The sequence below is a fragment of the Tenrec ecaudatus genome, chromosome 2 (assembly GCF_050624435.1).
Source record: "Tenrec ecaudatus isolate mTenEca1 chromosome 2, mTenEca1.hap1, whole genome shotgun sequence".
In the NCBI taxonomy this organism is placed as follows: domain Eukaryota; kingdom Metazoa; phylum Chordata; class Mammalia; order Afrosoricida; family Tenrecidae; genus Tenrec; species Tenrec ecaudatus.
The window spans coordinates 87,768,455-87,793,835 of NC_134531.1; positions in this window are offsets into that span (position 1 = coordinate 87,768,455).

A 25,381-nucleotide genomic window follows, 5' to 3' on the forward strand; every position below is an offset into this window, starting at 1 on the left:
TAATACCATAGCAGCAACGATGGGCTCAGGCATGGGATAATGATGAGGCTGTTGCCGGCCTGCGTGGTATTTCATTCTGTTGTGCATGGAGATGCTATGAATAGGAAGGAACAGACTTGTTGGCACCGAACAACGACAAATCATTACTCTCTGTTTTTAAGTTTGGTCTTAAATAAAAATTTTAAATCAACTGTATGAATTCGATTGGAATAGGGGAATATGGGAATAAAATAATTTATATTTCAATAAAACATATTGAGAATTTTCTCTGATATTAGACTACTTGTATAAAAAATTGTATAATGGGTCATTTATCTACATCAGGGAGTTTCACACAGATCACCATTCAAAGACGGTTTTATAGTCCAAATGGAGGTCATTCTGATGTCTGAATACCTTAATATGTGGACCAATTCAAGGACTGCGTGTGCTAGGGAGAGCCACTTCAACCAAGAAACACTTTTTTGTCAGAGTTAAAAATGTTAATTTTATACATCTAATTCCTCCTTGCATGTTCATTCCCTTAGTCTTCATGTCAGTAGCCAATGGTTGATATGGATATGGGTATAAAGACATGGCCATTCCTGACCCATCCTGAAGGGACAGTTTAGCTTCTGATCTCTCATTAAGGTCAGAGAAGGCTGATATAGGGCATGCCATTCTGTCAAACTTCATCCAAGGCTTTTCCTTCCTTCCACTTTCAATAAACTAAGAACCTGTCTTAAATTAAGATCTTATTTCGCTTTTTCAGAGTCTCCACATGGAGAAACACAACCGGCGATAATATGTTACTAGGAGGAAATTCTAAGGGGGTTTATTGTAAAAAAAATTTTTGTCCACTGGATCCCTACAATGTATTTCCCCACTTTATGTTTTCAAATTGAATGCTCAAATATTAGCGCATTGGTCTACAGTGTAGAGATAGTTGCTCCAATTTGGTTGAAAATATACTTAGAAAATAAATCACAAAGCTTGGTTATAGTCATGAATCTCACATTCATTTATCATTTAATCATATTTTTGAATAATTTCTTGCCTGAGCTAAAAATTTTAATTGATCCAACTTTGAAACGGATGTCTGTAAAATCCATAATTCTTTATTCTGGTTTATTTTAATCATAAATAATTTTCAAATAGTCAACAATTTTTTTAATTGATTAATAAAATAACAGTTGATCCTTGCCAAGTTGACTTATACATTTTTAAAAATAATCATTTTATTAGGGGCCTTATAACTCTTGCTACAAGCATTCATCAATTGTATCTGACATATTCGTACATATATTCCTTCGTTATTTTGTAGACATTGACTCTTCATTGAGCCCTTGGGATCAGCACCATTTTATGGATGTTATTAGATTAATTAAGATACCATAAATTTTAGAAATTTATTTATTTTACTCTACAATTGAACAGCAAATGTTAGCATTGGTTACTCAATAAATCTGAGTAATAATTATCTTAAGATGCTTCATATTATTTATTATGATAATTTTTATGTTTCATTTACATAATATTTAAAATATTGTACACTTTTAGAGCCTAGTTCTTCCACGCATACTCACTGAGGACTTGTGTCTCATTTCACATATGACATGTTTTCATTCTAACCATGTTCACACTATTGTATAAGGAACACAGCTCTTTTGTTTTGCTACCTTGGCTTTGACTAACATTGATTGATATGGCCTCTGTTTAACTCCTCTTTTTGTCCTAGTCCTTTCTACAAAACCAAAGGGTTCATGCAAACAAAAGCAATACTTGTAACAATAATAACTATTAAAGCCAATAACAGTAACAACAATAAAGACCAATTCCTGGAGAAGGACATTGTGTTTGTCCAGGTTAACTCAAGAAACAAATCCAGAGACACTCATATGTGTGTAAAAGAGAGCTTTATATCCACAAGATATTGTATATTGAGAAAATATCCTAACCCAGTCCAGATAACGTCTCTTAGTCAGATACTAGCTTATAGGTTCAATACTAGCCCATAAATGCCTCTTCAGACTCACACAGCACATGCAATGTTGCCAAATGCAGGAAGATCACAGACTGGTGGGTGGAAAATCTTTTGGATCCAGTGCTGGTGGAAGCATCTCAGTGCTGGCTCCTTCAGCTCTCTGAGCGTGGCTCCTAAACAGGAAGGTGAAGCAGAGAGAGAGAGAGTGTGGCCCACCTCCAGGGAGTGAGAGGAAGTTCCCAGAATCCTCATGGGAAGGCCATGCCCACAGAGGCATTATCTGATTGTGACCTGATTGACAGGCTGAACTCCACCCCTAGATTTATTTATCAAGTTGACATGAAATACAGTAACTATAGTAGACATCATTCTTGGTATAGTAGAGCAGGGGTGCTCAATACATCGATCTCAATCTACTAGTCAATCACAAATGTAGTGTGGGTAGATCACATGGCATTAAAACAATTGACGTAAACCTATTATCAATTCCTCCACTTAACTGATATACAGCGCAGCGAATCAGATGCAATCTCAGGTGTCAAATGTAAGCACAAACAACTGCACTAAGTGCAGCAAAACTGACATGCTAAATTATCGCTAATTTTTAGACCTTGTGTCTTTTTTTCTCTTAAACATAAGAAAGGGTATTAAAATGAGTGGGCCAGTTGGACTAAGTAGGAAGACAAAAACGTATCACTTTCATATGGAATGGGAGTTTTTGACAAAACAAGCCGACATTCAGTTGAAGTCCAGAGGCAGGAACAGTTCTGGAATTTACTCGTGCAGGGAAAGTATCCAAACATGAGAACATGTGCTACCGCCTTGACTGCATTATTCGGTTCTACTTATTGATGTGAGTCAGCCTTTTCCCACATAAAGATCATTAAGTCCAAGTATCGTTCTACCATGACTGATGATCATTTGGAAGTGTGCTTGAGGCTGGCTGTCAGCAGCTACCGTCCGGAATATGCATCCCTGGCTCATTCCATTCAGTGCAAGTCATCAGAGTAAACTCAGGTCATGACAAAAAATGTACATAGTTAATTGTGTTGTGCAATATGGACTCATGCAGCTATGCAAGGTACATAAACATACATTGTACATATAGAGAATTCTAAGTGTGTTTATGGATAAATGTAATAAATATATAAAAACATGCTTGCATTTTTTGTAGGTGGTAGATCATTATGACTTGATCATTTTATAAGTAGCTCACATGCTGGAAAAGTGTGAGCACTCCTGTAGGAGCGGAACGGAGGAAGGCCCTGGAAGAAATGAATTGACATCGTGCCGGCAACAATGGCCTCAAGCATGGGAGCAATTGTGAGGATGGTGCTTACCGGGCAGTGTCTTTCTGTTGTGAATGGGGTCGCTATGGGTGGGAACTGATTCTGTGGCATATCACTGCAACAATATTGGTTCAGCTCTCTTTCTGGCATTCCTATAATTGCTTCTTGTGTATTTATTCATTTATTCCCTGTAACAAAACTTCAGAAGTGTTTGGTGCTATTGTTTTCCTTGTTTCAAAGGTGAGATAACAATTGACCTTTATTTTGAATGGGGAAGAACCTCTGAAGGGACATTGTGATCACATTGTGATCACTTCCATTTGGGGGTGAATTATAAGTTTGATTTGCTAATCAATTGAGATGCAAGTTTGAACATTTATTAATAGAGTTATGGAACGACAAGAGGGTTACTTCAGGTGCTTTAAACTCTTCTGAATCTGGTGTAACGGATTCACTGACACAGAAACTGGGTTATCGAGTTACAGTTTTGTTGTTGCACATGTTTTAACAGATTTCTTTAACATGTATAGTTTGAGAAAGGATGTTTGCATGATGAATGGAGCAGGGTATTGTTAGTGCATCATCTAAGGATCTTCCCATAGGTGCAAGAATATGTGATAATTGCAGTTGGGGTGGTACAATTTTGATTCACAGTATCATTCAGATATTTAATTCATTTGCCTTTTTATTTTATTTTGAGATGGAGAAAATTACATTAGATCAAATTCCATCCTGTAGTTGAGTTTTAGGGAAGAGCTTACAAAACTGAAGTAATACTCTAGAACTCAAATTGTGTATGGCAAAATGCTAATCAAATGGTGGCAGTCCAAACCCAAAATGCTGTGGAAAAGATGAAAACTTAGGACGTTCCATGAGGCAGTTCTACTCTAGCCACAGGGCATTTATGAGTCACAATCAACTGAAGGGCACCCACTAGAGCAATCAACTTTTCTTAGCATACTGCACCAGATTTCACAAGTAAAGCAAGTAGAGAAGACAAGTTCAGATAACATAGATGAAGGTGATGATTTTTCTTATTTTGTGGAAAATACTAATTGCTAATTGTTTGCACACTGTCAACTAGTAGAACTTCTGACACTGCTGAATGTGAAACTTTTAATGAATTTCATTTATCTATACAAACAGGCATATATATCTACCCTGAAATATTTACTGTCACTTTAAATTCAGTCAAAAGTCATTATGAACATGTGAAATTTTCTTACACCTAAGTGTTATTGCAGAGATGATTCCTTGCATGTCAATACCTCGAAGAGATGGACTTACTTTGTCTTCCCCCTGGCAAATACTAAGTGCCAGTAAACGCATAATAAATATTTGATGTTAGGAAATTCTAGAATAATAGAAAAAAATCTAATTCTTAGTCAAAAAATTGTACTCATGTTGTTCTAATTTGATTATCTTTATCACTATGAAATTTTATCCTAAAGTGCATTTGTTCCATTAATATAAATATTTGCTGTCTATTTGTGAGTAACACATATATATTGCATAAAAATAAGATATACATATATGGAAGAATAATATCCATATTCCACAAGAAGAAATTATTCCTACCATTTCATGTTATTTGCCTTGTAAATGTATAGTTTTGCACAGTTAAGGCTGTACTATAGATTCATTTCTGAATCTGTACTTTTTAAGTAAGCATTATATCTATTACAGTTTTTCTATTAAATTATTTATACCTCTCTTTGAAATAATTACAATTTAATATATGATCCTTTCAATATCTACAATGAAACATTGCATTATTATTTATTGTATCAATTTCAATCATTGCTTGAAGATTCTCACTGTACCACTCACTGTGTACATTTCAACTTCTGGCATGAGCATTCTTCTACAAAGAGGATAAGCATTTATCTAAACCTACTCTTATAGTTTATATGCATTCAGGATTTGAACCCAGAACTTACCTGACTCCTAAGTTCAGCCTTTTAAAAAATTTGCTATTTTGATTCCATTTTATGAAAGTCCTCTTGACAAACATCATTAAGTTATAGACTGTGTGCACATTTTGGACTATATTCTGGAAGAAAATTTCAGAAATAGAATCAAAGGAGAAATCCCTTTGTTTCAAATATGCTAATCAAATTCATATGGCCATATGAGTGCACAGTATCTCAGTATTGGTTAATTTCATTTTACATTTGTTCACTCACAGCCATATAGTCAATTCTGACTCAGAGGGAACCTATAAGACATTGTAGAACTACCCATGAGGGTTTCTGAAATTAACTCTTTATGGGAATAGAAATTTTCTGTATTTAATATATTTAATATTTAAGAATTTTCTTTTAGACATATTAGTTTTCTACAAGTAGTAGTGCAATTTCTTAATTGTAGAGATTCAAAAGATCAGATTTGATATTTTATGATTATTTCAAAGAAAGATATAAATAATTAGTCATGAAAATTGTCATATATATAATATTTAGTTAAAAAATATAATACGATAAGAAAATATCACAGGGTGGGAGGCCTTAGAACAATATGAATATATTACATCACAATTCTGGAGCAAAAAGCAGGACCATGCCCCATTGCCTACCCTCAAGACTGAGGTGAGGTCCTGTCTTCTTGTATCTGGGAGCCTCAAGAGCTTCTTGACTTGAAGTTGTTCTGTTACTCTTTCTTCACCTGGCCCCCTTATCTCTTTCGGTCTCTGTATCTCTTTTCTTCTGATGATAATTACACTATACTTGCTGAAGAAGCCCTGGCCATGAAGTTGTCAAAGTAAATGGCTATTAAACTAAAGGTCACCAGTTTGAATTCATAAGTTGCTTCATGGGAGAAAGAAGCTGCAGTGTGCTCTGGTAGAGATTTACAACCCGAGAAAACTTCAGAGCAGGTCTATACTGTCCTTTGGGTGAATGAGTTGGAATTGACTAGACAGGAAATGTTTTTGGTTTTGACAATTGTAATTATTTCCCAAAAATCATTTAACATTTATGGTGCTTATCATTATATGTGTTAAGGACTAGGTTTTCTGGGTTGGATTGAATTGTGTCCCCTCAAAATATGAAGATAAATGGTTTCAGCTGTTTTTTTGTAGTACGACCTGACAGAGTCAATTATCTTCACATGACTAAACAACTCTCCCAACATGAGCAGCACCATGGAAACAAGTCAAACTCAGGCCACAAAAAGAAACCAGCAAACAAGGAAAACAGGCAACAATAACTGAAAAGAAAAAGCTATATCCAAAGGAATATTCTGAAAAAAGAAAAGTAGCAGAAATAGAACTTGAAAGAATGATATTTGGGTACTTTCAATGGAGGGGGGAAATAGTTGAGAGAATAAAAAGAAAATATAGAAACTTTTACAGAAACTAGAGTTCTAGAAGATAAATATAAGTTAACAGAATAAGGCAACATGGTAAAAGAGCAAGATAATAGAGCTGAAGAAATGGAAAACCTAGTTTGTGAGCTTGAAGACAATTCTCTCAACCACAACCAATAAAAGAAACTGTCATCCAAAAAGCAAAGGAAAGCAAAGGAAAGCCTAGAGTTATGTGGAATCAAGAGGAACTATCAAAAGAAACAATCTATGTCTCCTTGGGGTTCCACAGCTGTAAGAAATAAAAAACAATCTACAAAGAAAATAGCATAACCTATCATGAAAGAAAATTTCCTAATACCATAAAAGTTAGAAAATAACTTTCCAAAAGCTGAAGGAAAGCAAAACAAGATAGACTTTCCCCCAGAAACATTGTGATATTTTATAGTTAAATTCTCCAATTTCAGGGAAAAGAGCAGTTAGGGGTAAAAGAACAGTTACATTCAGAAGAAAACCAATAATAAAGGTTGAATTTCCCATCAGACACAATCAGGTAAGAAGGCAATGGAATGAATATATATATAAAATTTTGAAAGAAAAAATTGCCCAACTAGAATTTTATATCCAGCAAAACTACTTTTCAAATATAAGTGGAAGATAAATTTATTTCCAGGCAAGGATTAATGAAAGCAATTCATAAATACAAGATTAGAATTAAAAGGGGAAAAATGTTACAACAGTTAACACTTTGAGCAGCGAATCAAGATCATAAGTCACAGACGACAAACCTGGGAGCAGCATACATCATAATAGCACCCAGAAATCAACACACTTAAAAAGTACTCAAAGCAAAACAAAAATAGATGTAGGACAAAGAAACCAATAAAACCACTAAACAAAAACAAAAATTTTTTTTAGCAAAATTGCAGCAACAAATCTGCAACTATAAGTCATCCTACTGGCATCCAAATGTAATCACTCACACTCAAACACATTGCCATGAGTCAGTGTTGACTCTTGGAGGACAGGCTGGAATTGCCCCTGTGAGTCTGGGAGGCGTTAACTTTTTATGCGTGTAGAAAGTTCCTTCTTTTTCCCTCAGAGTTGCTGGTGGTTTCATATTACCACCTTATAGCAGATAAGAGACGAATGAGTTACCACTACATCACCAGGGCATCTATCAATCACTGGCCAACTGGCAACAGAATGAAATAGACACTCCTGAAATGGTATGCAGTAAACTGTAAGAGAGATTCATGACCAGAAAAGTGGGGTAGAATATGACCAATTTGGAAACCCCACTAAACAAAGGATACTTTACCTTAAGTGTAACCACTGCTTTATCATGCATGTTCTTTATATGGTGCAGAAACCAAGGGTTTTTCATTTCCTCTTATATTCAGTTTTTCCAAAACTAGATTTCCAAATGAATTTGGGTGGTCAGAGGAAGTCCCAGTATTCTGACACCAACTGTGACAACGATATACTTCAGAAAAATTATACTGCATGAATCCCAAGGAATTGGAGATCAAAGATATTCCAAATGTCCAACTCTTTCAAGACGCTCTAAGGCTCCATTTCCCCCCATTCTTTTCTTGAAAACATTCCTTCCGGTTGCTGAGTTCTATAATTTGCTGCAATGTTCCCATAATATCTCATGATGTCTCACATGCTGGTAGAAACTGTTTAGCCCAAACTCAAAATCAGTCAGAAAGGAGTCATATACAGGGCCAAAACTGCATCAGAAGCCAAAAATGCCCCAAAAATCATATCGTGTCTTCTTTTTCCTACAAGCATGGCAGCTTTCCTGGTAATATGATATGTATAAGAACTGTATACTGGTACCAACTTATTTACCCCATCCAATAAAAACAAAGGACGGCATCTTAAATCATAATACCCTTTGTTAACATAGACTTAAAGATGGCCCTAAGGAAGCAAATGGTGTGGCTTGATTCACACTCTATCCTAAGATAGAGTCTAAAGCTGCTTCCAAGGAAAGTGGCTTGATTCACACCTTCTACTAGAGTCAAGTCTCAATCCCACCCTAATCCTGTCCATTAGTGTAGTAGAGAATGCCCTCCACAATGGGACGATAGCCAGGCATAGAATCCAGAACTACAATAGTACATTACATAAGGAACTATGGCTAGAAGAGCCATATTGATTGATGCAGAGAATATATTCCTTAGGCATTTACCTGGACATGTCCTTGAAGGAGATCACCATACTGGCGGTCCCACAATAGCACCCTAATTAGAGTTGAGATGTTATGCTCATATCAATTAAATTCATTAAGACATTCAAATAGCTATGAAATATACATTTAAGTGCACCACAATGTGAGCTTAGAGATTTATGATTGATTACTGCTGTAGTTTCAGAACCAACATCAATGCTGGGCAGATATTCAGTGCTGAATGAATAGGATTAAAATTGAGTGAAACATTACTACTTCTATATGTGCTAGACATTGTTCTAGGAGCCCTAATGGCGTAGTGGTTCTGTGCTGAGCTGATGTCCTCTAGGTCAGCAGTTAGAAGCCACAAACCACTCTGAGGGAAAAAGATATGGTTCTCTGCTCCAGTAAAGAATTACAGCCTCAGAAACTCACAGGGACAGTGCTTATAGGGTGCCTATTTACTGACATAAACTGAATGGAAATGTGCTTTGTTTTGGAGATATTGTTCTAGTGTTGTATGTAAAATAATCTATTCCTTCTCCTAACTGATGTGTGTGTGTGTGTGTGTGAGAGAGAGAGAGAGAGAGAGAGAGAGAGAGAGAGAGAGAGAGAGAGAGAGAGAGAGAGAGAGAGAGAGAGAGAGGTGTTAGTGCTATCATCTTGTAGAGTTCAAGACAAAAGCACAGAAACGAAGAGACTTGCCTATGGCTTCCTAGTCATAAAATGCTGTGTGTGAGATTTGACACTATATGAGCTAGACTTAAAGTTTATGCAAGGAAGCTGTACTTTAAGAACATATCTGTGAGGAAACAGTGGCCACAGTCACGTTTACACTGTTCTATGTTCTATTGATACTCACATAATTTATTTAGCCAATAATTACTGAATTTGTTCCACATGTATATAAAGAACTGGGTTTCAAATGGTTAAATAAAAATCAGGTAAGGTTCCCTGTCACATAATTCTTACATTCTAATGGGGAAGGAGAGAAATAGCAAATGTGCAAACTAGGAAATAAGTAAGATAATTTTAGAGACTGATAAGTACTGTGAGGTGAGAGACTGGGGAGTGTGGAAATTTTAAATAGGCTGATCAGAGATGGTTTCTGTAAGGAAGAGGAGCCTGCCATCGGAAGGTTTAGGTTGGGCTGTTGATAGGAACCCTTGTGGTGCTGTCAGGTAAGTGTGTTGCTAACAACAAGGCTGGCACTTAGAATCCAAGGAAGAAAGGCCAGGCTATCTGCTTCTGTAAATATTTACAGACTGGAAACCTTTTACAGAGTTGCATTGAGTCAGAATTGATTAAATGGCTGTAGGCTCGCTGGTTGTGTAACAAACACAGAGTCAAATAGCAGGTGCAAAATCATTTTGTTGGGCATAAACTTGTACTATGCAATAACACAAGGGTTCTTAGAGAATCGGGAACCAGGAAGAAATGGTAGCTAGATGATGAATAGTTCTAAGTTATTTGTATTTCTGTGGAATCCTAAAAGCTGCCCTAGAATGTGTGTTCCAGTCTGTATTTTAAACTCAAAAGTACGTATAATAATCCATCAGGTAATATTTTTAAATAATTTATTTATTTACCCAAACAAAAGTTATTCCAATTTTCAGCAATTTTTTAAGAAATCTTTTCAAAATAAAATATAAATAGTAAAGAGAAAATATTTTTAAGGTAGCATTATAAACTTGGTGAAAAGGGACTTAAAATAAATCACCAGTGAAGTTAGACTGCTACCAAAAATGGTTGCTTCATACTAGAATTGGTTTTCAAGAGAAACCATGGAATCTCCCATTGGAGATGGTTTAAAATAGGATAAGATGCATTCCCTTTAGCGCAGCCTTGCCCGAAAGCCTACACTGACCCCTCAAGGTCTTCCCAGTCCTGTGATTCTATGATAAAATTAGACTCTTTCATTGGTGAAAAAAACCCAGGATTCACCACGCCAGCTGCAACCTGGAATAATTGGAAGGGACTGGTTCTGGAGCAGTACAGCTGAGACAAGATGCAATTAACAGATCCCAACCTCTCTTGTTTCATGCTGTACAGAGCACTCTGCTGGTTCTCTGCCAATAATGGCTGAGATCAATGACACAAACAAAGTCAAATGGTCCGATCCACGATTAGAGAGTAGATGTCTTTATTGGCTGCTGACTTTGCATTGAACAGCAGAGCTTCAAGAATTGTGCACCTATCAGTTGATTCTTTGATCCTTCAATCTAGGAACCAGAAGAAGGGATCCAATAAATGTATTTTTACTTGGCCTCTTTCCCACTACCCTCAAGATGAAATAACTCAAGTTCACATGTCATGAGCAGTTCATCTTAATTGTTCAGGTGCTTAATCATGAATATTTATCCACTGAATCCTGATTTAACAATTTCTATTTTGAAGAAAAAGTCACTCATAACCTCCCCTTCCCCACACCAAACTCAGTGAGAGGTAATTGGGCAGAGTGACTGGAGAACAACTTGGGGGAGATGCTGACATGGGCTCAATTCAGGATCCTTCTCACCTCAAAAGAACACCAACACCAAACTCACAGAAATAGAATAAATTCTGATTCATAGTAACCCTATAGAGCAGAGTAGAACTGCCCCTCCTGGATTTCCAAGTTTAGAAATCATTACAGAAGTAGAAAAGCTCATCTTTCCCTCATGGAGCAACTGGTGGATTCAAACTGCTGGACTTGTGGTTAGCAACCCAACACATAGTCAACTAAGCTACCAGGGATCTTCCTTCTTACCTAGATGTATGTAGTACTAATGGACCGTGCAGGTTAATACGAGTTACCACTCCCAACGTTGTAAGGATGAGCCATCTCAGTAGCAAGAACAGAAAGAAATCATGAGATGGTCCAGGTGGAAACACCACCAGAGGAGGACATTCAAGATCTCCGTTTGACATAGTCAAAGCCTAGACCAGAGCCAGAGAGCAGGAAGTGTGGAACCCATGGGACAGAGCAAATGAACCGGACACCCAGGCAAGGACACTGTAAGACAGAATAGGGGGATGGTACCAAGACTACGAGATTGTGGGGCAAAGCAGAAAACTGACTTCCTGGCACATGGAGATAGAAGCCAAAAGACCACATGGCTGAGAGGCTGAGGAACAGAGAGAGAGACGTGGTTGCCAACTGAGGAGAGGTGTTCCTGTGGCGCCACCTTGAATGTATCTTGAATGTTTTCTGATCACCTGGTTGGGCTAACTTGTTAATGTCACTAATAACCCCCCATTAATCATGAGACTATTGTCTGTGAGTTCTGTGTGAGCATTTGCGAAGATCATCAGATTAGGGGAAAGTGGTGTCATGGGTACAATCGATGATGTCAGTGTAGGGTAAATGAAAGATGGAGTGGAGGCGGGGCAGATCGCTGGCAAATGGTCTTGGTCCCTTAAGGACCTGGATTATCCTTAGCCTCTATGTAGCCAGAGGAGGTCAGATAAGACAGGGCCTTCGGGCTATTGTGTGCGCACAGGCATGCACCCATATATACACTGAGCTACATGGAGAATAAGGACCCATTGTTAGCTTGTTCACTGTACTAAAAACAAAGACTGCACATAAATGTTCTTCAATAACTAATCTCAGAGGAAATCAGGCACAGTGATAGCAGGTATATTACCAGCATTCCATAACATGCTACATCATTATTCTTTTAAAATAATGAAAAATAGGTGTGAATGCAATATCCCGGCGTGGAGTAGGGAACCAGTGGAGAGGTCCGGGAGGCTGGCCCCAGCACCAAAAATTAAGTGGATTCCTGCCCCTCCCCCGAGAAGAATTTGTTTCAAAGGACGACATTGATTCTGCAGCTCCGGGAGATGGACATATCTGATCAGAGCACACGGGAGCAGATGAAGGGGCAGGAGGAGAGAGTGGAACACAGCCTGGCCCACCAGGCCGTGAGGATGATGTTCCTGAGTAGAGCAGCCAGTCCACAGAGAGAACAACATGGCTGGCCCCACTATGAGACATGATGCCCCTCAGTGACTAAGGGCAATACAGGGGACAGCACCGGAGACACAGTGTGCGAATTGCACCTGACCTGATCCCACCACACTGAGGCAAAGCACTGGGGGAGTGCAGCGGGACAGCAAGGGAATGGAGTGGCAAGGTCCCCAGGAATGCAAAAAAAAAAAAAAATGAAGACTTACCTATATTACCAATGTATCACCTGAAACTGTCTGAGGCCTAGGAGGGCAGCAAAATGAACGTAGCCTGGACAACATACAATGAGCTTGGCTCTGCCTTTGACAAAACAGAAAGTCAATTTGAGTAGTCATCTTTTTTCATCAGCTTTCTCTCAGTCACATAAAAGGACTCGCGCATAGGATTGTGAGCTTCTGTAGAATCTATACAAGGAGGCTTCAGGAAATGCTAGCAATGGCTGTTACCTGGAAGGAGGTGTCGTGTGGAACCGCTTAGCTTTTGCATCCAGAGCTCCAAGAATGGAGTAATTAAAATTAGATAGAATTACCTATATATTCACCCTATTGAGGATCCATCAGTCCTCAAGATCCAGTCTCCTCAAGATTCCAGTACCATGGCCTCATTTTCCACACAGGTACTTCCACCTCTGATTTCACTGCTTTGGGTGCTGCCCATGATGGAAGGAAGGAGTAGAAGCAGGAGATGCGATTGCTGCCTTGTTTGGTGTGGTTCTCAGCATTACAGGGATCTGCCCTTGGTTAGGAGTATAAGCGAGAGAGAGAGAGAGAGAGAGAGAGAGAGAGAGAGAGAGAGAGAGAGAGAGAGAGAGAGAGAGAGAAATGGAGAGACTAAACTTTGAAGGGCCTCCTGAGAGAAACCAAATTGTAAATAACCTTGCCACTATTGAAACTATTAAAGCAAAGCTTTGATGTCTGAATGTCACCAAAGGAGCAGACACTAAATAGGGTGGTTTCTTTCACATGTTAGATGATTTCCTTGAAATAGTAATAAACTGATGTATGTTAAATGGGGGAAAGTGCTCTTCTCATATGAAAAATGTCCTGAAAAGGTGCAAGTAATCATTTGTATTTTCTAATTAGACAGGAGGTGTAAAAAATAGGATGATGGAGGCTGGCTTAAGAAGTCCCAGAGCACTTAAAAGGAAAGCAAGGAAGCTCTTGACCAGATTCCTGGGAAGCACCATTGTGAAGTAGTAATTACTGCCTCTTGAATCACCAAGTAATTTTTGTTCTCCATATTTTCATTGGATTTGTGTTTTGTTACATCTAGTTAATATTGTACTTGCACATCCAAATTTGCCAAGGAAAAAATTGAAACCTTTATTTCTTTGTAGGAAAAGTTTTCAAAAAATGTATTCAATATATCTACTATTGATATAGTGGAATGATTTAATGGTTAAAAACTTTATATGGCTGATGGTGCCCGGCTATCAAAAGACATAGCGTCTGGAGTCTTAAAGGCTTGAAGGTGAACAAGCGGCCATCTAGCTCAGAAGCAACAAAGTCCACATGGAAGAAGCACCCCAGCCTGTGTGATCACGAGGTGTCGAAGGGATCAGGTATCAGGCATCATCAGATCAAAAAATCTTATCACCGTGAATGAGGGTGTGTGTGGAGTGGAGATACAAAGCCCATGTGCAGGCCACTGGACATCCCCTTACAGAAGGATCTCAGGGAGGAGACGAGCCAGTCAGGTAGCAACGATGAAACATACAACTTTCCTCTAGTTCCTAAATGCTTCTTCCCCCCACTGATTGATCCCAATTCTACCTTGGAAGTCTGACTAGACCAGAGGATGTACACTGGAAAATATAGAAACTGGAAACACAGGGAGTCCAGGGTGGATGATCCTTTCAGGACCAGTGGTGTGAGAGATACTGGGAGAGTAGAGGGAGAGTGGGTTGGAAAGGGGGAACCGATTACATGTGATCTCCTACCTGAGGGATGGACAAAAGAAAATTGGGTGAAAGGAAACGTCAGACATGGCAAGATATGACAAAATAATAATTTATAAATTAACAAGGGTTCATGAGGGAGGGGGGTGTGGGGAGGGAGGAGAAAAATGAGGACCTAATGCCAAGGGCTTAAGTGGAGAGCAAATGTTTTGAGAATGATGAGGGCAATGAATGTACAAATGTGCTTTACACAATTAATGTATGGATCGATTGTGATAAGAGTTGTATGAGCCCCCAATAAAATGATTAAAAAAAAAAAAAGACCCGAGGACAGAGCTGAGAAATGTTAGGAAAGAAAGTGGGATGGAAGCAAGAGACCCAGGGAAGAGTTGGGAGAAGTCACAGTGTGTTGAAGGTATTGTAATAGAGAAGTGGACACAAAATGTGTACAAATTGCAGAGTGTAAACCTGATGATCTGCTTTGTAAACCTTCCCCAAATTCACAATAAAATGTTATTAAAAAAAGGTAATGGAAAAATTCATTGAAATTTAATTACACTTTCCATGAAATGTTGAAACCCCTTCTTCTTGTAATTTTATAAATGCTGGCACTGCTTTTATTTTAGATGTTTAGATCATGTTCCTTAGTGACACACCTGATTCCAAAAGTTCAAGACAAGCTGTAGACGCGGTAGTCAGTGACTCTAACCGCCCACCGTCTACGTTCCGGACAACCAAAATGTGAAAGTAGGAAGTAAATCCAGGTTAGGGCACCTGCATGGAGCACCAAGTATCTTTGCCGCTTCCTAGTGAGCAAGCTGCTCTCCACAACACAGTAACGTGAGGGGAGAGATTGAGGCTTAGATCAACCGATTACCCAGAACAGTCTGGTGTTCCTGCACCAGATCTGGCTGCTTACATCACAATATAGCTACATATTTTTGTTCCTTGTTTTCCTTTTGTAGAATTTCAATTTATTTTTTATTAACGTTTCACATATACCATACAGACCCACAGCATATGCCATATATACTTGAGTACAAGCCAACCCGATTATCAGCTGAGGTACTAATTTTATCACAAAAACTGCATAAAAATGTGCTGAAAAACCTGGCTTACATATGCGTATATACGGTATTCAGCCACAAGAGATGTATAAGGCAAGGTAGGGAAGGAAAGAAGTTAATGGCAAAGGCTTTATTTTGGAAGAATGGTGATGTTTTGAAACTGGAGATAAATGATGATTTTTCCCCTAAATGTCACTAAATTGTTCATTTTAGGATGGTTAATATTTTGTTCCATAAATCTTACCTCTATAAATTAAAGAAGTAAGAAATTACTATCCTTGGATGAAAATTCTGAGAGAATATTGTCAACTGGTGACACCAATACAAGTAGAAACTGTGACTTATGAATACATTTCAATTTTATTTTTTCATGTTTTTTTTCAGATTTTAAAAATTAGATGATGATTTGATTGAGGAGATGATTTGAACGCAGAAAAGAATGAATAGTAGATATGTCTAAAGATGCTGATTGGGAATAACAACAAAGCCAGCTGGCAAAACTGGGAACTGTAGGGGTTTGGGAGCATAAAAAGCTATGTTGAAATGTGCCCCCTCCATCCTGAATGTGCTGCATCAGACACTGAACATGCCGTGTCCTCAGCTCCCCACATTCACCCACGCATGCGCACAGCCCTGAAACTTTACCTTGTGCTCAGTCATAGAGGCTCTCGGTTTTTATCTGTGTTCAGTATGTTGCAAGATGAGTTTATACCTTTTGGAAATTCTTAATCAGTTAGAAATGTCTTATTTGAAAAATAAATCTATTGTCATATAATTGTCTGCAGCTCATGTAAACCCTCTACAGAGTTTCCTAGACAGGAGAAAACAGCCTCATCTTTATCTCTCAGAGCAGCTGAAATAATTATGGCCTATTAGGTAATAATTTTTAAATGATGATATCTATCTCTGTTAAGTTAATATTAAGTTAAAATATCAAGTTACTGAATAATTTATTTAATCCCATTTTGATTACTAAGTAAAACGCTTATGTATGTATTTGAAAAACCTAGAGATAAATGGGAAAACAATTATTTTTGTATTTCTGAGAAGTGGTCGGGGATCAGACCGGATGATAATGAGTAATTCTTTAATATATGTATTTATTATAGAAAAAATTAATATGGAAATATTTAAAGTTGCTTTGTAGAATTATTCACTTATATGGATTAGTATTTCAGGTGAATAATTTGGAAGTTAATATATAGCTAGTCCATATATAATCCCCGTGCTTGGCATTTACTCTATTGATAGTCCAGCAACTAGGAAAAACCAACAGCAGGGACCTGTTTAGACTCATGATGAGCCCTCAAAGGTCAAAGCAGAACTTTGCTCCAGGGTTTCAATGACACCCTCTTGAAAACAGATCTTTAGATTTTTGTTTTGAGGCACCTCTGAATTAGCTTAAATCCAGACAACTTTCATTTAGGTGCAAAGCATTTTGATTATTGCACAATGTAGGGACACTCAAAGCCTGTGGATGAAGTAATGACTAATTTATCCCACAGTCACTTTCTCTTCCTTATAACATGAAGGTCTATAAAAATAGGGGAGACAGCACAACAAGCTTTAAAAAAAAGCAAAGCACAAGAAACAAAATGAAATAAAATGAATCGAATCTCTAATCACACTAAGTAATTTGCTAGTGCAAAAAACTAGTACATTCCATGATTAACATCGAAAGATATGCATGAGGATTACATCCTCTCATCATATTTGTTGGCTCTGTCTGCTGAGCAAATCTTCAGAGAACCTGGATTACATAAAGAAGAATGTGGCATCAGGATTGGAGGAAAGTTTATTAACAACCTTTGATATGTAGATGGCACAATTTTGCTTGCTGAAAGTGAGGAGGAAATGAAGTACTTGCTGATGAAGATCAAGGAATTTAGCCTTCAGCATGGATTACAAATCAATGGAAGGAAGACCAAAATCCTCACAAGTGGACCAGTAGGTAACATCATGATAAATGGAGAAAAGTTTGACATTGTCAACAGTTTTGTCTCGCTTGAATCCACAATCAATACTCATGAAAATACAGCAGTCATGAGATCAAAAGACGTGTTGCATTAGTAAATCTGCTAATCTCAAGAATGGCCAGACTTCGTCCTACATAATTTGGGCATGTTGTCAGTAGAGACTTGTCCTGGAGAAGGGCATCATGTTTGATAAAGTGGAGGGACAGTGAAAAGTAGAAAGTTTTGAGTGAGTTGGATTGATACAGTGGCTACATCACGGGGCTCAGACATAGGAGCAATCGTAAGGATGACATAGGACCAGGTAGAGCCTACTGGATGGCACTTAACCACACCAACTTTACCTATATTTCATGCTAGCACCATAATTTAAATCCATTAATCCTTCTGTGGTCTTCCTTATTCAATGTCAAACGTTTACATTTTGTGAGATTGGATTGTCTAAAGAAACAAAACCAATAACAATCAGTTATGTTTAAGAAGGAACACTATATAAAGAAGTAATATATATTAAGATCTCCCATCCAATCCACCTTAAATCCATGGATTCAATGCTAGCTAGATATATTTTTAGGTTCACTTTGATAGTTACACAGTTTCATGTCGACCTGATAAATGAGAATCAAGGGGTAAAGTCTAACCTGTCAATCAGATTACAGCCTTGTGAACCCTCCTTGTGGGCATGGCCTACTCATGGGGTTTCTGGAACTTCCTCTCTTCCACGTAGATAGCAGCTAGAGCCCTGGAGATGCTTCCATGGCCACTGGATCCACAACTTTCCATTAACCGGCCTGTGATCTTCCTACATTTGTCATAATTGCATGTGCTGTGTGAGTCAAAAGAGGAATCCATAGGCTGATATCGGACTTATGGGCTAATATCAATCTTATGGGCTTGATCTGGATTGAGCTGGGATGTTTTATACTTGATCTAGAGTTCTCTCTTACTCATCTATGAGTGTCAATGAATTTATTTCTGTAGTCAACCTGGATTAACACTCATGTAGCTGCAGGCTGATAATGCAGAAACGGGAAGTGAGAAGCAAGATGCCAGAGTGATGGGTGCAGAATGGCATGGATGTAAGGTTGGTGGAAACATTGCAAGCACTGAAGCCTCTCTAGGTTGGGTGGCTCACGTGTGGCTGTGCCAGGACACAGGCAGCGTCCTAGCAAGCAGCAAGGCCAAGGGGAAGAGACATGACTGGTCCCTAGTGTCTATCTTTAAAAAGTCCACCTCTCCTAGAAGGCATCATGTAAGTCATTCTGTGACCCAATTTGCAGGTCAGATTCCATGCCAAAAATCCCATACAAGTTCAAGGTTATATAAAATCTAACAGCCACACACATGCATATGAAGCAATGAAAGACACCATGACTTGGAAAAGGTAACCCTTATTTCTCAAAATAATTTCCTTCTTCTTCAGTAGTTTAAAGAGATTTGTGTACATATTACCCACTGCAATGTATGGCTTGATTCATTGACTGATACTTCCATGAGCATTGGTTGTGGATCCAAACAACACAAAAACCTTAACACTGTCTTTTCTTCATTATCAGGATGTTACTTATTGATCTAGTGAGAATTTCATTTACTTTACACTGAGTTGTAATTCATACTGAAAGCTTCAACCCTTGATCTTCACCTAGTAATTCAAGTCTTTCTCACTTTCGGCATGCAAGGCATGATATCTGACTATTGAAGATTGTGAATAGACCTTCTTCCAATTACGATGACACCTTCTTCTTCATAGTTTCCAGCTTCTCTGATTGTTTTCTCAGCCTACTGACTGATGAAGTCTGGTGAAAGGATGCACATAACCCGACACACAGTTTTCCTCACTTTCAACTCTGCAGGACACCTTTGTTCTGTCCAAAGTACCGTCTTGTGATCCATGCACAGGTTCCACACGAACAACAATAAAGTTTCCTAGAATTCCCATTTTTCAATGGTATCCATAGATTGTTATAGTCCACACAATCAAATGTCTATCTCATAATGAACAAAACAAAAGTAAACATCTTTCTGGTTTTCTCGGCTTTCAGCCAAGATCCATCTGATACGAACAATGATATCCTTTGTTCCACATTATTTTCTGAATCTGAGGGGTTAGCCACTGAAAATTTCCTGAATAGTAGAGGAACATTGACAGATATAGTGCCAGAAGATGAGACCCTTGAACTGGAAATCACTGAAAATATGAGCGTGGAAGCAGAGTCAATCTTAAAGACATGGTTAGAGAAAAACCTTAAAGAATACTTACATTAATGGGAAATGACTTAAAATCGTGAGAATAGCTTCAAATAGCACTGAGCTCTGAGTGTATAAAAACTGAATTGAGGAAAGTTCTAAGCCATAAAAAAAATGGAATGCATAGAGGTCGATATCCTAAGCATTAGTGAGCTGAAACTGACTGGCATTTGCCATTTTGAATCAATCACATGGTTTATTATATCAGGATGATGAATTCAAGAGCAATAGTGTCATATCCATTGTCAAAAAGAGCATTATAAGATATTCTTTGAAATGCAATGCTGTATGTGACAGGAAAATATTTATATGCCTACAGGAAGATGAATGAAGAAAAATAGTATTGAAATTTATGTACCAAGCACTAAAGCTAATGATGAAGATATTGAAAAATTTTTCCGACCTCCCCAGTCTGAAATTTATTGAACATGCATACAAGATATGTTGATAATTATTGGTGATTGGCATGTGAAAGATGGAAAAAAAGAGGAAAGCTCAGTAGGTGGAAAATATGTCCTTGGTGATAAAAATGAAGCTGGAGGTCACATGATAGAATTTTTCAAGACCCATGATTTTTTTCATTCCAAAAATGGCAACTATACACATGGACCTCATTAGATGGAATACAGGAATCGAGTTGACTATACCTATTGGACAAGACCATTGAGAAACTAAACACTATCAACCCGGACAAGCCATTGGTCCATATTGACACAGACCATTCATATCCAAGTTTCAGCTTAAGTTGAGAAAAGTGAAACAAGCCAATTAGAATGAAAAACCAGCCTTAACTAAGTCACCCCTGACATGACATCTCAAGAACAGATTTGACAAAGTGAATACTGATAACTGAAAGAAAAAACAAAGAGTTGTGGCATGATATCAAGAGCACATGTGAAAAAAAGAAAGGAATCATTAAAAGGAAGACTAAATTAGATGCCAAACGAGGCTCTGAAACTTGCTTTGAACATAGAATATTTAACACAGAAGAATGACTGAAAAACATTCAAAAAGGCAATTTGAGAAGACAGTAAGCTTTATAACGAAACGTGAAAACAGAGTTAGAAAACTCAAAGGTAAGTACATGCTCAGATTATCTCAAGTTGAAAAAAAAACTGAATAAAAAAATGCAAGTCTAAAGGCGAAATACTGCAGGATTCTATGAGCAAAATACTGAAAAATCCAAGCAGCATTATAAAAAAGTAGAAGAAATATATAGAACCACTGTACCTAAAATAACTGGTTTATTTTCCACCATTTCAAAATGTATCATATATTCAAGAACCAATAACATCAAACCAAAAAATCTGAGAAACACTGAAAGCATTAGCCAAGAACAATGTCCTGGTTACTGATGGAATAGCAATTAGAATGCTTGCAAGGACCCATGCAGCACTGTACGCACCCACTAAGCTCTGCCAAGAAAATCGGAAGACAGTTACATCGTCCACCAGCTGGAAGATATCCATATTTTTGATTATCTCAAAAAAAGGTGGCTCAACAGAACACAGGAATTATCCAACACAATATCAAAGTAAAATTTTACTGAAAATACTTTTAAAATGGACACAGGAGTATATGAATATGGATCTTACAGAAATTCAAATTTGATTCAGATGAGGACATGGAAAGAATATAATTGCTGAAAGCAGATCTTGGTTAAAAGCAGAGAGTACCAGATTGTGTTAACCTTAATAAACACTGGATAACATTGAGGAGAGACAGAATTCCAGACCCTTTGATGGTATTGATGCCGAGCCGGTACACAGAGCAAGAGGCCATTGTTCAAAGCGAGTACGGTGATATTGCACGTTTTAAAATGAGAAAAACTGGAGGAGGGAGCCGAAAAAAAAAAATAAATAAAATAAAATGAGAAAAACGATGTCAAGGTTTTATCTTTTCATCACAATTATTCAAATTGTAGGCTCAGGAAACAATCCATGAAAACTAGATGGTATAAAGAAGAACTTGGCAGTCCCATTGGAATAAGGCTCCTGAAACCCTGCAATATACACATGATGGAACCTTGCTTATTGAAAGCAAACACGACTTGAATCCCTTACTGATGAAAGTCAAGGAGTACAGCATCTCACACTGATTACAACTCCATTTAAAGAAAACCAGAATTCCCACAACTGCAAAAAATTATATCCCGAAAATCAGAGAAAAGACTGAGGACTTAGTGTTCCTTGGTTCAACCAAAAACACTCATGGAAGTAACAGTCAAGAAATCAAATGACATATTGTCTTGGTCAACACTGCGGCCTATGAGCTGCTTGAAGTGTTAAAGCGCAAAGATGGCATTTTTTTAAGAGGTGGCATTTTCAATTACCTCAGATGAGCGAGAATGTTGGCCACGAGCAAGTAAAATGGCCGAAGGATTGATGCATATAAATTATGTTGTGGTGGAAAATATCGAAATCACTGTGAGCTATCAGAAGAGCAACCACAACAAAAACTGCTTGGGAAGTAAAAATGGGCCGACTTTGTACATTTTATCAGAAAAAGCTAGTCCCTGAAGAAGGAAGGTATGCTTGGCTAAGCGCAGGGCCTGCAAAGGCAGGAAGTCCTCAGAAAGCAGGATTGGCACAGTGGACTCCAACGTGACATCAATCAATCGTGAGGACGGCACAGCATCAGGCAACATTTCCGGATGGTGCACGTGGTCTCTATAAGTCAGCGCCTACCGTGGGACGCCATGAGAAGAAGCCCTTGCCACAGTGACAGAAAGGGGAATGCTCCACGAGGCTTGCGGGATTCCTCCTTTCTAAGAAAGACACGCAGTAGTTTATGCACCTGCCCTTTGCATCACACTCCTTCCTGAGTCCCCGAACATGGACGCCAGGGTTAGAGATGCATCAGTCGTTTCGTATCGGGAATTATCAGGTTAGTGGAAGCTAGACACTGAGGATAATGGGGACAGGGAACAAAGTTTGTGGATGACGACTACATGGTGTCACATGCACCAACCCTGGACTGCCTACTTCTGAATCATACATAGTTAAAAGAGAAACGTTTTTATGTGTATTCAATAGCTTTTCTTTAATTTGTGTGTGTACATGGACTTACCTATAATTGATATAGGCCAGCTACACAAATGTAACTTATTAGAAAAATACAGAATTGGAGAATCAGATTTTATAGCTTTGCTTTTATTACAACGATCTAGACGAGCTCTCCTGGTAAATAGACTTCATAGTAACTGTGACTATTTTCATAAACCACTTCTAATAGATAACTCTTTAAAACTCTCAGAAAAGCACTAGGTCTCTGGCTTTCTCATGCTGATAATAAAGACTCTTGAAGAATTGATTAAACAGAAATAAAAGTGCACTGAGGCAAGAGTGCTACAATCACTTAAACTTGTTTTAAAGGTTCAAAGTGCTAATCTGTGAGATTTCAGACAACAAAATAAGACTGTAAATAAGAAATCTGAGATGAAATTGAGCACAAGCTCTGTTCACTGACATGAGAACAGACCTGGAAGTAAAACCATCTAATGGATTCTAATTCCAGCTCTACCATCTAGTTATCATTTGTGCCTGAGTGATATCATTTAGCTTACTCATGGCTCATTAGGGAAATGGAATAACTGACCCATAGCAAAATTTAAAAAAAAAGATGTAAGAATGAAGCTTGGCTGAGGAAACATCATAAATGCCCTCTATGACAGTTTTCCCCCTCTGACTACATTGTGTCCAATATTATACCAATGCCTAAAGCATGGCTTGACAATTGGGAAGGAGCAAGTTTTGAACATATGACTACAATCAAAGAACAAGAAAGGTGGTAACACGGTTAGGATGTATAAAGGATCATGATGGGGAGAAACTGTTTCTCATCTGGATTGTCAATGGGTTTGCTTTGGGATTTATTTAATCATTAATTTTTAATTTTTAAGATACTTTTATCATGGGCATGATAGGCCAAAGTAATCTTAATCCTAGCTCCTTTTATTAAGGGAAAAATAGCTTATATTACAAAATTGAAATTATTGCCCTAAAACTCTATGTACTCTTAATTTTGTTTAAATTGAGTATGCAGATAATGGCAAAAATCCCAGTGTATTAATTAGATCAGTGACAAGAAACAAATCACCCTAGATCACCCAACAATTAAATGGCACAATTGGACTCAAACTACAATCTTTAGACTCGAAAGCTAGTACTTTCAATATACCACGTGCTGCTTTGCATGCAATATAGTTATCAGATGGTAAACATGAAACTTTTAATAGGGCACCTTTAAGAATGCAAGTATAACTCTTGCACTTTCTCAGGTTCAGAGCTTTAGATTCAGGGCAGGGTAATCTCTGGCCTGCAGGCATATAAGGCCCAAGAAATCATCCATACTAACTAACGTCACTTGCCTTCCAAAAGAGAAGCAGTTCCAGCCATACGGCTAGGAGAGAGTTAGTGAAATGTCTGACTTGTATGGCCTGCGAATGATGTTATAAATATCTAAATGGCCCTGGGCAGAGACAGGTTCCCCGTCTCTGATTTAGAAGGAAGAGAAAACTAGACTCTGGTCCTCCCAAGAGTATAATTCAGATCAGGATTTTTATGCAGATTCCTTTTTTTAATGTCAACAGTTCATTGTAGCCTAGGTTTACATCTATTAAATAGAATTTTCAGAGCAGAATCAATGATACAAATGGGGAAAACACTCTAGAGGATAAGACTCCCTTTTCCATTTTTGGCTCCTTAGTTGTTGACATTTAGACCAGGGAACATTTCAGACCACTGCAAGAAAATACCAAAAGAACATAACAGACCCCTTGCCAACAAGTGGATTCTCTGTAAATCTTGACAGGAGCAGACAACCTCAACTCTCTCCCCTGGAGTAGCTCTGGTGAGTTTGAAAGGCAGACCTTGTGGTTAGCAGCCAAAGCTTACTAAATGGAGCCAATGGTAGGATGTAAATAATACAGATATGTATAGAAGGACAGTGTTATACATTGAAGAATATGTCCCCAGAAAAAAAAGTCTCAATCTTAATCTTTATTCCTGTGGATATAAAACTATTTTAGAAAATGTTTTTCTCTTCGTTAAGTCAATGAGGTAATGTAAGTATAAGGTGTGCTTTAAACCAATGATTTTTTATATATAAAGAGAGTAGATTAGGTACAGAAGCAAGGAAATACACACACACACACACAACTTTCCAAACTCACTGCCATCTGGTCAATTCAAACTCATAGCAACCCTCGAACACAGTGAAGAATGGCCCCTTTTGTTTTCTGAGCCTTTAACCATTTGCAGTATCAGAGGTCCCATATTTTTCCCACCACTGACTTGGGGTAAGCAGCTCATTGCGTAGCTCCCTATACCACCAGTCATCCTACAAGGAGGCCCAGATGGGGAACAATATGAGTTGCCACATGAAGATTGCCAACTAACATAGGAACAGAAGCTGGAAAGAGATAGAACTCACCAAGAGAGTCAATACCTTCCCTTGGTGTCAATGTCCTGAATTTGAACTTAACATTTCCTAGACTATGAGCAAATA